The 10,211-nt window shown below is 30.6% G+C and overlaps 1 long non-coding RNA gene across 1 annotated transcript; it reads right to left on the minus strand.

Moving 5' to 3' along the window:
• Positions 1–3,119: 3,119 nt before the first annotated feature.
• LOC127715601 (uncharacterized) lies at positions 3,120–9,489 on the minus strand. The gene is made up of 3 exons (XR_007988487.1): positions 9,093–9,489; positions 4,780–4,924; positions 3,120–3,340 (listed from the first exon to the last, which is right to left on the minus strand). It is a non-coding gene; the product is annotated as an uncharacterized LOC127715601 (long non-coding RNA).
• Positions 9,490–10,211: the final 722 nt, after the last annotated feature.

The following is a 10,211-nucleotide window of genomic DNA, read 5'->3' on the forward strand; positions in this document are numbered from 1 at the left end:
ACAGGCACACTCTATAAAAGCTTTCTCCATATCATATGTACAAGGTATAAGTCAAATATTAACAACTGTATTTAAAATAATAAAATACAGTGGGAAATGTTTGCTACTTATGAACACACATAAACAAATACATATTTACAGTGTTATTGATAAATGTATAATATATCTAAGTTTGTAGGCAATTAATCATCATTTATTCAAGTACCTTGAGACATGTAAATATCCTTTATAAGTCATTAGAAATATATATATAAGGTTTGGAAGAAACACTAAGCTTACTTAGTGGAATAAATAAAATATTGTTGGAAAAAAAAAGAAAACAAATTAACACCAAACAAAACGGTGAGTGTCGCTGAAATATTTCTTAGCAGATTTTAAAATAGCAATAATTATATCGTACGAAAATAATCTGTTTTTAAAAAGTAACCAGTCAAAATTATCATCAATAATTGAGTAAATGGAATCAAGTAAGACCTGTCTTACATCATTGTACTTTGGGCAAATAAAAATGAAATGCTGGTTATCCTCAAGAGGGTGATTACAGTTTGAATAAATAGTATTCTCTGATAAAAATTGATTAAACAAATGAGATTTTCGGTTGCTAGCATTATTTCTAAGTTGACAATGACTAATATTATATTTCCTTATCCCATAATTGACAGGTTTAAATATTTCATCAGTCCTATAGAATTTGTCTAGTCTACCTCTAAATAAACATAAACTTGGGGATTTTTGTATACTTAGAGGAAGACACTTCCAAAGTCTTATAGTAGAAGGAACTAGCCCTATTAAAGTAAGGGCTAGTTCTAGCAAGTTTTGGGGGTAAAAAGTATTATTTTCATTCCTCTAAACATAAGGGGTAAGTCTGGGAAAATATGGCTGAACTTACTCATTTAAGTATGTAGGTGTCATTCTATTTATTTTTTTATAAAACAGTATAAGCCTTTGTTAATTTCGTCTATTTCCCAGAGTTTCTAATACTAATTCAATATAAAGTTTATGTCTTAAGGAATTACGCCGTAGTCTAGTAATAATCATGCAGCTTTTATTTGAATATTTTCAAGAAGCTCGGACTCGTGCTGAGAGCAGTTGCCCCAAACAACATCACCATACTCTAAAATAGGTCTAATAAAATCATTTACACATTGTGACTTGGATGGAGAGTTGTCTCGTTGGCACTCATACCACATCTTCTTATTTATGTATAGTAAATATGTTTAAGTGAATTCCTGTCTAACAAATGTTTAACTTGTCGAAGTACAGATAAACGACAGTATGCTTTTATTTAAATATTATCAATACGTGTGTTCCATGAAGCCGATGACTGAAATGTTATCCCAAGATGGCAGCGGTTATCTATTTTCTCAACCTCATCACCATTAATTCCAATAAAATACAGGTGGAGGCTCCCTTTCCATTCTAGTAAATACAACAATTTTTTTTCTTTGAGTTGTATTGATCAGCCCATGATTTAGCCCAGTTAGAGATAACATCTAAGTCATCAGTCAAAGAAGCAGCTGCTACATCATGATCATTGTCTACTATAACAAATAAAGAAGTTTCATCTGCAAAAAGTCTAATCTCCTTAACAATGTCATTTACTATATCATTTATATAAATGAGAAACATAAAGGGTTCCAAAACTGATCCCTTAGGGATACCTGTATGTATACATTTAACAGCTGATGAAAAGCCTCCTGAAACTACTTTTAATTGACGATCTGAATGATAACTTTCTATCCAAGATAAGAGCTGATCATTTAAGCCACACTGTTTAAGTTTAAATAAAAGTCCTTCATGCCAAACTTTATCAAAAGCTCTAGATACATCACAAAATACAAACCTTACATCCCTACCACTATCCATATTACTGATAATTTTATGATATATTTAAATTAAATGATTCGCAGTAGAGTCTCCTGGCTGGAATCCAAATTGAAACTTTGACAAAAGGTTATTACTCCTCATATAATTATACAAGTGTTTAAAAAGAAACTTTTTCATAATCTTACAAACAACACAAATATCAGAATAAGGACGATAGTTAAGAGCTGAATGTGGACTATCCTTTCCTTTATTTTATGGGACGGACGTGCATTCGGACAGACAGTCTGATATAATTAATACTGTCCACATAAGGTTTATTATCTTGAAGTTACTACATTCATGTTCTTTTTCGTCTTTTTGACAGTTAGATTTCGAAAGAAATTTACAGTTCACATGCTATAATTCTATCCCCATTTTCCATCTGATAAAAATACAGTTATTACTCATTGGAAATAAGAAAAAAACTGTACTTTTGCTTTCATTATGAAGGTTGTGCAGCAGGGTAACACGAGAAACATCAACTGTTGAAATTGTGTATAAACTATTAAATAAAAAAATCGGAAATTGTTTTGGCGAACTCTGCGTCTTGCCAGCGATTACTGCTATCAGTGTGAAAGTGTAATGTGGTGATCTAAGTTGCTCATTTAAGCCATGAATTGGTCCAAAATGAGGGTTAATTCTAAAAATAAAACACTGAACATTAAAAAACTTTTATCAAACAGCATATTGTCATATCAAATGAAAAAAACATCAAATCCCTTGAGTTTATGAAAACATTGGATCATAACATATTTATTGATTTATACAGAATCACAGTGATTCTGAATTATAAACTCCACCAAGATGTATGAAATATGTTTCCGTAGGTAGTTTGTTGTTTCTTTAATGTGTTGTTAATTTTCTAATACAATATTTGAAAGAAAAGTTCAAGTTGAATAAATTGCCCTACAATGTTTCTCGAAGCACATTTTGCCATGGTAACTAGACAATAAACTTATCATCGATATCAGGATTAAAATGTGAGTATATGTATTTTATTTTATTTTCTAAACAAAAGTATTTATTTTCTGGTTACAGCTTTAAGTTAGCTATACTTTGGACAATAATGAAAATTAATGTTCCTTGCCGTTTATTTGTTCCTGCAATTCTTCATATTTAACTCATATATGAAGAAGTTGTTAAGGTGCTATTATTCAACTGTGGTTTTGTCTTTTGAGCGTATGGAATGAGGTACAAAATGTAGGTATACATATTCATGAGATGAAAAAGATCGATTTGTGTTAAAAATCAGTCCTGCAGATTGAATTTTGATAATTGTTGAAGTGACCTGTAGTATATTTTATCCGTTTCCTTTTTTCTTTTTGGTTTATTTTTGTCTAATAAACAATTATACCACATCTTTTTATATTTCATAATGATTTATTTTTCATTTTCCTTACCTACAAGCCCCTTGCATGTGTCAACTTTGACCAGATTAAAATGTTATCCATGGTCTTTGAAAAATCTTTATTGTCTAAATAGAAATCAAATGCATGCTAACTATGATATTTGACACAAGCAAAGAAAATCATAGATACATTTATAACATTACTCTTGTTCTTTACCATTGAACGTGTAAATATATTTCAACAAGACATTACCGAAAATTATATTAATTTAGTAGCTTCGCCGATTTTAATTGTGTCAGGTTTTCTTTTTCATTTACAAGAAACAAAACAACTAATTTAATTTATCAACTTATTCAACGACGATCAGAAAGGTTTTACATACAAAACCGATGTTCAAATCTCGTAAATCGGTTAGGAAGAGAAAAATCAAGCTAACAAATTTAAAACTGATGCAATCGCGTGGGTATTTCAGCCCATCAACTGAAAAAACTACATGTTACTAGAGAATTCAGTTAAGGTCTATGCCATAACATGATTAAATCGAGAGCCCTATGAGCCAGATAAACCAAAACTGGACACTTTATCTGAATGGATCAAGGCTGTTCGGTCATGTATTCAAATTCAAAATCTACGATGTACAATGAACACATGGGTTTCTGACCCTTTCAAGAAGCTCGAGGATGTAGATGCTTTATCCTCTCTTTACGACAAATATGAGGTTACTCCAGCAGACAAAACCTCAAACAATATTATTATTTCGAATGTCTCACTAAAGAGCTTAGAGTTCACTGCAACACTGGTAATCCCACATATACCTTTACATAAGTATAGAAAGATGAGATTTTATAAATCACAAATCAGTTTTTCTTACCGTTTGCATTTACATAGAAAAAATGTAGGGACTACATTAACAGGGGCGCAATCCTTAAACAAAAACAGCTCGAAACAAATTTATAAGAAAGAACGACTGCAATTGACATTCCATAAGTTTTACGGTCGACAACACGAATTGGTTGATATTTAAAAAGTGTCGATGTCTCAACTAACTAGTGACATGTTTTCTCGGTCTTAGTTCTTTAATTAACAGAATAGTCGTTTGATCTGTAATTTAATCGATTGTGACATTTTGACTGAGTTTTGATCCGCATGACGGGTGATGCATCCATTGTAGAGGATTCTTACCCAGTGAACGAGCCTGGTCATGTGATTCACTCAGATATGCTTGTTACCTTGGTTTGTCTCTACCTGACCGATTTACTAGATTTAGACATCGGTAAATTACTGTTGCCTTAACTTAATAATATAAATATTAAAAAAAGTACATGTTAACTTAATGGCAATAAAAGCGCTGTTCCTTTGCTTTTTGTATGTTTTTTTTTGTTGTGCATTTACTGATTTAGTGTCATGGATGGATACCCCATATCTTTTGTTTTTCTATTAGTGGGGTTTTTTTTCATTTCACCTTACAATTAGCAAATATGAAAACAGTTTCGAATACTAGTATGTCGAAATATAACAAATTAGAATTAAAGTTCTAATCTATTAGAACTCTATGTTTTTCTACCATTCAAAGACAGATGTTCACATGGTTCACCAGTAAGCAATGACAAGGACTCCACCGTCTTTCCAGATCTTAGTGCCTGATAACATCCATGCATCTTTGCTGCGGCTTTCTCGATCAATGGAACCCATAATTGACATCTTCTTGCCTACAATTCATATCAAAAAGGAAAAAAAAAACATTTCAACAGAAAAATGTCTTTTTAGTCTCCCTTGGGTAGTCGGATTTTTATTTTATCCTGTATCTGAAATCCTTAACCTATGATTTATTTGACTGTCTACTTAAATATAGCTACTTTAAGATTTGAACAATGGGACCGAAAAATGCATGGTAAATATATATCATTGCTTTTTATGACTTCTCTTCTTGACAATGGTTTTCATGAATCATAAGTTTTATATATTTATCAATATTGTTAAAGTCATATGATACTTCAAATTAAAATAAATTTAGTATGTTTTATATATTAATTTTTTAAGTTTTACTATAAAACAGGTATACGTGGGCTTTCTTGTAAAAGAAAATCCTTTATCTTATCAAAATCTTCAGGAATTTACTGCAATTGAATTCTCGTCTTCCTGTACTCTGATTCGCCAATATTTTTTCCGTATGCAGTGACCTTTACTACGAGACCTCTCATTAGAACTTCGGCTACCGCACAACCCAAGTGCGAGGGAAAAACCGTGAATGAAAGAATGTAAACAAACGTGCACTGGAAGGTAAATAGTAATAATTCATTCTTAAAGAACAAATCGAATGCACCAAATCATTTAACAACTGTTTTGGAAAAGTTTAATTAACAAATGGAAACGCATGCAAAATATAAAAAAAAAATCATCGCTCTATCAAGTCACTTATTTTCCACGAGCGTCATGATTCTGTGTTGATTGTTTAAGAATGTCACGTTCCGGTAAACTTCGGCATCAGACTCGAAAGTTAATTAGCTGAATGAAATATTATTTGTCGATGATATACTATAGATTCTTAATAAATGTAAGAAACGTCCATAGAGAATTTAGTTAAGTTTATATGCATGCATTTGTTTAATAATTTCCTGAACATTAAAATTAGGAGATACTCGTGTCATACGACTTTAAGGTAATTAACTAGATATTTTAAAAGTAGATGTGCAATCTGCATTTTGGACATTATAAGACAACTTTTAGTTTAGTTGGAAAACTTGTTAGAATCAAACTAACAAAACAAAAAAAGAAAATTGAATGAAAGGAACTGCAGAAGTTGAGAAAACTCCTCTAAACTTTGGGAATCTACAAATACACCAAACGTTTTTTAGAATTAAATTCAAGAATTTCTAAATGTTTACCCTCTATAAGGTGAAAAGTCATTTTAATATCTTTTAAAATAAAAACTGTCAAGTAACGAATGACATCAATGTGTAAAACTGCCAAATATATCATTGATATCACCCGTGGTTTTTATTGAATTTGATTATCCAATTTGATTTTGTGTACTTTAAACATATTTATTCGCCCTCATGACAAATATACCACCATACGAAAATAAAAGAAATATCGGAAATTAACTGTACATCGCTAATAATAATCTGTTTCTTGAAATACAAACTCCAACTAAAGATTTTATGAACATCGTATGCAATGGTACAATGATATGGAACAGAAATAAATAAATAATTACATAACAAGAAAAGAAGTAAAAAAAAGAATAGAAAAATAAAACTAAAAGAAATAAGAAAAAATAAAGAGAAAAATACATTAAATACTTTACAATTATTTTGATGAAAGGCATTTTTGTCAAAATAGTGAATTATTATTTAACTTGTAAATCTCTTGCACCTTACTTAAAACAATGTTTGTATTATTTCTAAATTTCCTTGTTCTGGTCTAAAGATGAAACTTGTCAACCAAATACAAGGTTTGTATTCAACATGACAGGATAATGAATTAAGAAAACGATTTCATACCCAGTGCATCTTCTTTTGTAGAATTCAATAGAAAACGAGCTGTAGAATTCATTAGAGCAATTAGAACAGTGTACTGGAAAGAAGTAAAATAACAAAAATACCGAACTCCAAGGAAAATTCAAATCGGAAAGTCCCTCATCAAATGGCAAAATCATAAGCTCAAACACATCAAACGAATAGAAAACAACTGTCATATTTCTGACTTGGTACAGGCATTTCCTTATGTAGAAAATAGTGGATTAGACCTTGTTTTATAGGTAGCTAGAGGTCTGACAAATGCACATTGAAAGAACTACTTGTTATCCTTAACATAGCATGTGATAATTGGTCTATTCTTGTTCATGTGTTATAAAAATCTTGAAACCTATTAGTTAGCTTTGAAGACACTGTAAGATGTAGAATTCATTTTCTGTTCCTTTAACGTATTCTTCAATTTACTGTGACTTGACTATAGGTGTTGCTGTTTACCTTTACCTATTGTTCAACCATATTGTAAAATTGTCAAGACAATTGGGACATTAAAATTCACCAGTTGGTATTGTTAGAGTTGATGAATAGATGACCACTCATGCATTTAGAGTCTACCTGGATGCTGTCCCATCTTTCATCTGTTCTATTGTAACTGTTGTAGTGTAACTTGGATATGTCTTTTTTAAAAGTTATCCATGTGGCATTAAGGCTTCAATTTTTATCTTTGTTAAATAACATAACATGCATACAGTTTAAAACAGAATTTATGGTATGAATGAATCTAGACCACAAGATGCAAACTTATTTCATGTTCTAATTTTTGCTAAAAACTGCTGATTTAAAAAAAAATCATTTCCTCATGTTTTTCATAAGAGAATCCTAAAACAAGTAAAGGAAATAAACATTGTAATTACAGTCTTATTTTCATTCAAATGAATGCATTCCTTGAATTAATATTGGCCATACAATTGCTAAAGAAACACAACATTTGGAAGGAAAAAGAGAGATTTTTATTTTACTGACATATCAATCTTTGGAGTGAGATAGTCAGAACAAGAATGTATATGGTTTTTATTGCCGGGTATTTAATTACATGTGGTTTAATGCACTATATTTCCTCTTAATGTTTTCATAGCCAAATACTATGAGTGCTTGAATTTCTTTCATATTGTTGAAAAGACCTCTTTTATCTCTATGGCTTTTTCTAATGGAAGATGTCTAAAAATATTTTTTTTTTACTCTTGTTAAAATCTTATTTTTAGGATTAATAAACACAAGAAAAAAAGTATGCATTTCTTCATTTAGACATTTGTTCAATACTTATTGGCATGAGCCTTGTACAAAGTGTTTATGCATAGTGAAATATAAAAAAATAATAGTTATGAATTAACTGTATTATTTTTTTTTTATTGACACTGATATTTGATATCCCATCCAGTATTCCAGTTTCACTATTTGAACAAATATTTTCCTATTTTTTTTTTAAATTTTGGAATATTTCTTACATATTATTATATCCCAATTAAACAGGTGCAGAGTCTTTTTATTAGATCCACAATTTTAGATTGTATAGGTAGCATCAAGGTAGACTCATATCTTAACAATAACAACTGGTCAATTTAAATGTCCCAATTGTGTTGTCAATTTTACAATCTGGTTGAACAATAGGTAAAGGTAAACAGAAACACCTATAGTCAAGCCACAGTATTTGATGAAGAAAGGAACTCATTTGAGTAGACGTTAGTTCTGGTTTGTGTTTCCGAAATGTTATGAGTCTGAAGAGTGAAATGGTTATGTTTCTTTTGATTTGGTAATTGTTTTTGCAATAGCCCGGCGACAAATGTGAAGTCATGTAAGGTCAAATTCATTACGTTCTGCTGACAAGTAAAGTTTTTTGAAACTGATTCCTTATAAAGTAGCTATTATTCAGGGCTGAATACGATCCTTAATTAGCTGTTTCTGTTTTCAAAATCGGACCGGGTGGTACTTGTTTGAAGAAGCATGTGACAAGTTCAAACTGTAAAAAAACACATTTTTGTCAAAATATTCATTTGATGTTTCCGTAGAACAAGTCATATCATATATAAGCTGTATTTCGAAATAAACTATTGATTTCACGGAGAAATGCATGTAAATAAAGCTGATAAATTGTACGCTGAAGAGGTTTTACTGTACGGGAAAAAGAATAAACTTGTTGCTTTTATTGTTTTTTTCTTTTTCTTCGGTACCTATATTTGGTGGTAATGCTACATAGTGTTATTGATACTACACAAATAATAATACATCCTTCGTATTTCAAATCTTGGAAACTTCCAAAGTATCAACATGATGAAATATTGATTAGGTTAATTCTGAGTCAGACTAAACAGTAAATTCGTACATTTTATTATTTGGCAATTCAAACCTTAGAATATTTTAGTCTCTCGTGCTGATTTACTGGGAAGTGGTCATCTAAGACAACAGTTTTCCAGCTGCCATCTTTACAGAGTCTTACAACATATGCTCCTTCAGGACAGTAGTCTTTTGTAACAACTATTCTCTCAACCAGCTTCTTTCTCTCAGCAACAACAGCCAGTGCACATATGAACCTATGTATAAGTTGGACACATTTCTGAAGGAGCTATTTCCACAAGAAAATATTACGACTGTAATGCAAATAAATGAGACCTACTTCTCTATTTGTAACAAATTATTAAAGCCTACGGCTGAATGTTTTCGGGTATAGATTGTCATTTATTGATTCTTTTTTTAATTTATTCTTCGTAAAAGATAAGACAATTCGATTCATAATTCATTCAATGTTTCCAACATTAATTTCCGATAGAAATACAATGAAGAAAATTGAAATTGTTCCTTTTTGTTAACAAGTTGACAATTGGAAAGTTGAAATCAACAAAATTGATACATGAAGCTGACCTTTTAGTATCCTTAATATCAAGCTAACTGAGATATATGTGAAGCAAAAAGTGGGAGGTTTAGCTAGCTGTGAAACCAGGTTTAACCCACGATTTCTTGCCTGTTCCAAGTCAGATATATAGCAGTTGTTTTTCACTTGTTCTGTTGATTGATAACGTTTGATTTTGTCCGTTTTTATGGACTTCACCTTTTTGAATTTGCATTGTAGTTCAGTATTTTTATTATACTTTTTGACTGAAATGTAGTTTATTGAGTGACGGCACATTACCAATATATCTGAAATTGAAACTAAAGAATCTTGCAAATTGTTTTTTCTTCTTGTTTTTAAGAAAGGATGTATGAATTCTGTTTCTTATGAGAATAAAAAATGAGTCGATCAGTAGGGGTGCACAATAAGTAATCATTAAAATACCTACTGTTGGTAAAATGAAAATCTATCCCACTTAATAAATATGTTGTCGATCAAAAAGTCCAGCAATTTCATGATATTATTTTTTGTGTATTTGTTGATGGAATCGGGTTGATTCTTCAAAAATTTTGCATTACCTCAGAGAATTTGAATCTACGATTCCACCTATTTTTTTAAAGATAAACAACTCTGTTTAAT

Source organism: Mytilus californianus, unplaced genomic scaffold, assembly GCF_021869535.1.
Source record: "Mytilus californianus isolate M0D057914Y unplaced genomic scaffold, xbMytCali1.0.p SCAF_9, whole genome shotgun sequence".
Classification (NCBI taxonomy): Eukaryota; Metazoa; Mollusca; class Bivalvia; order Mytilida; family Mytilidae; genus Mytilus; species Mytilus californianus.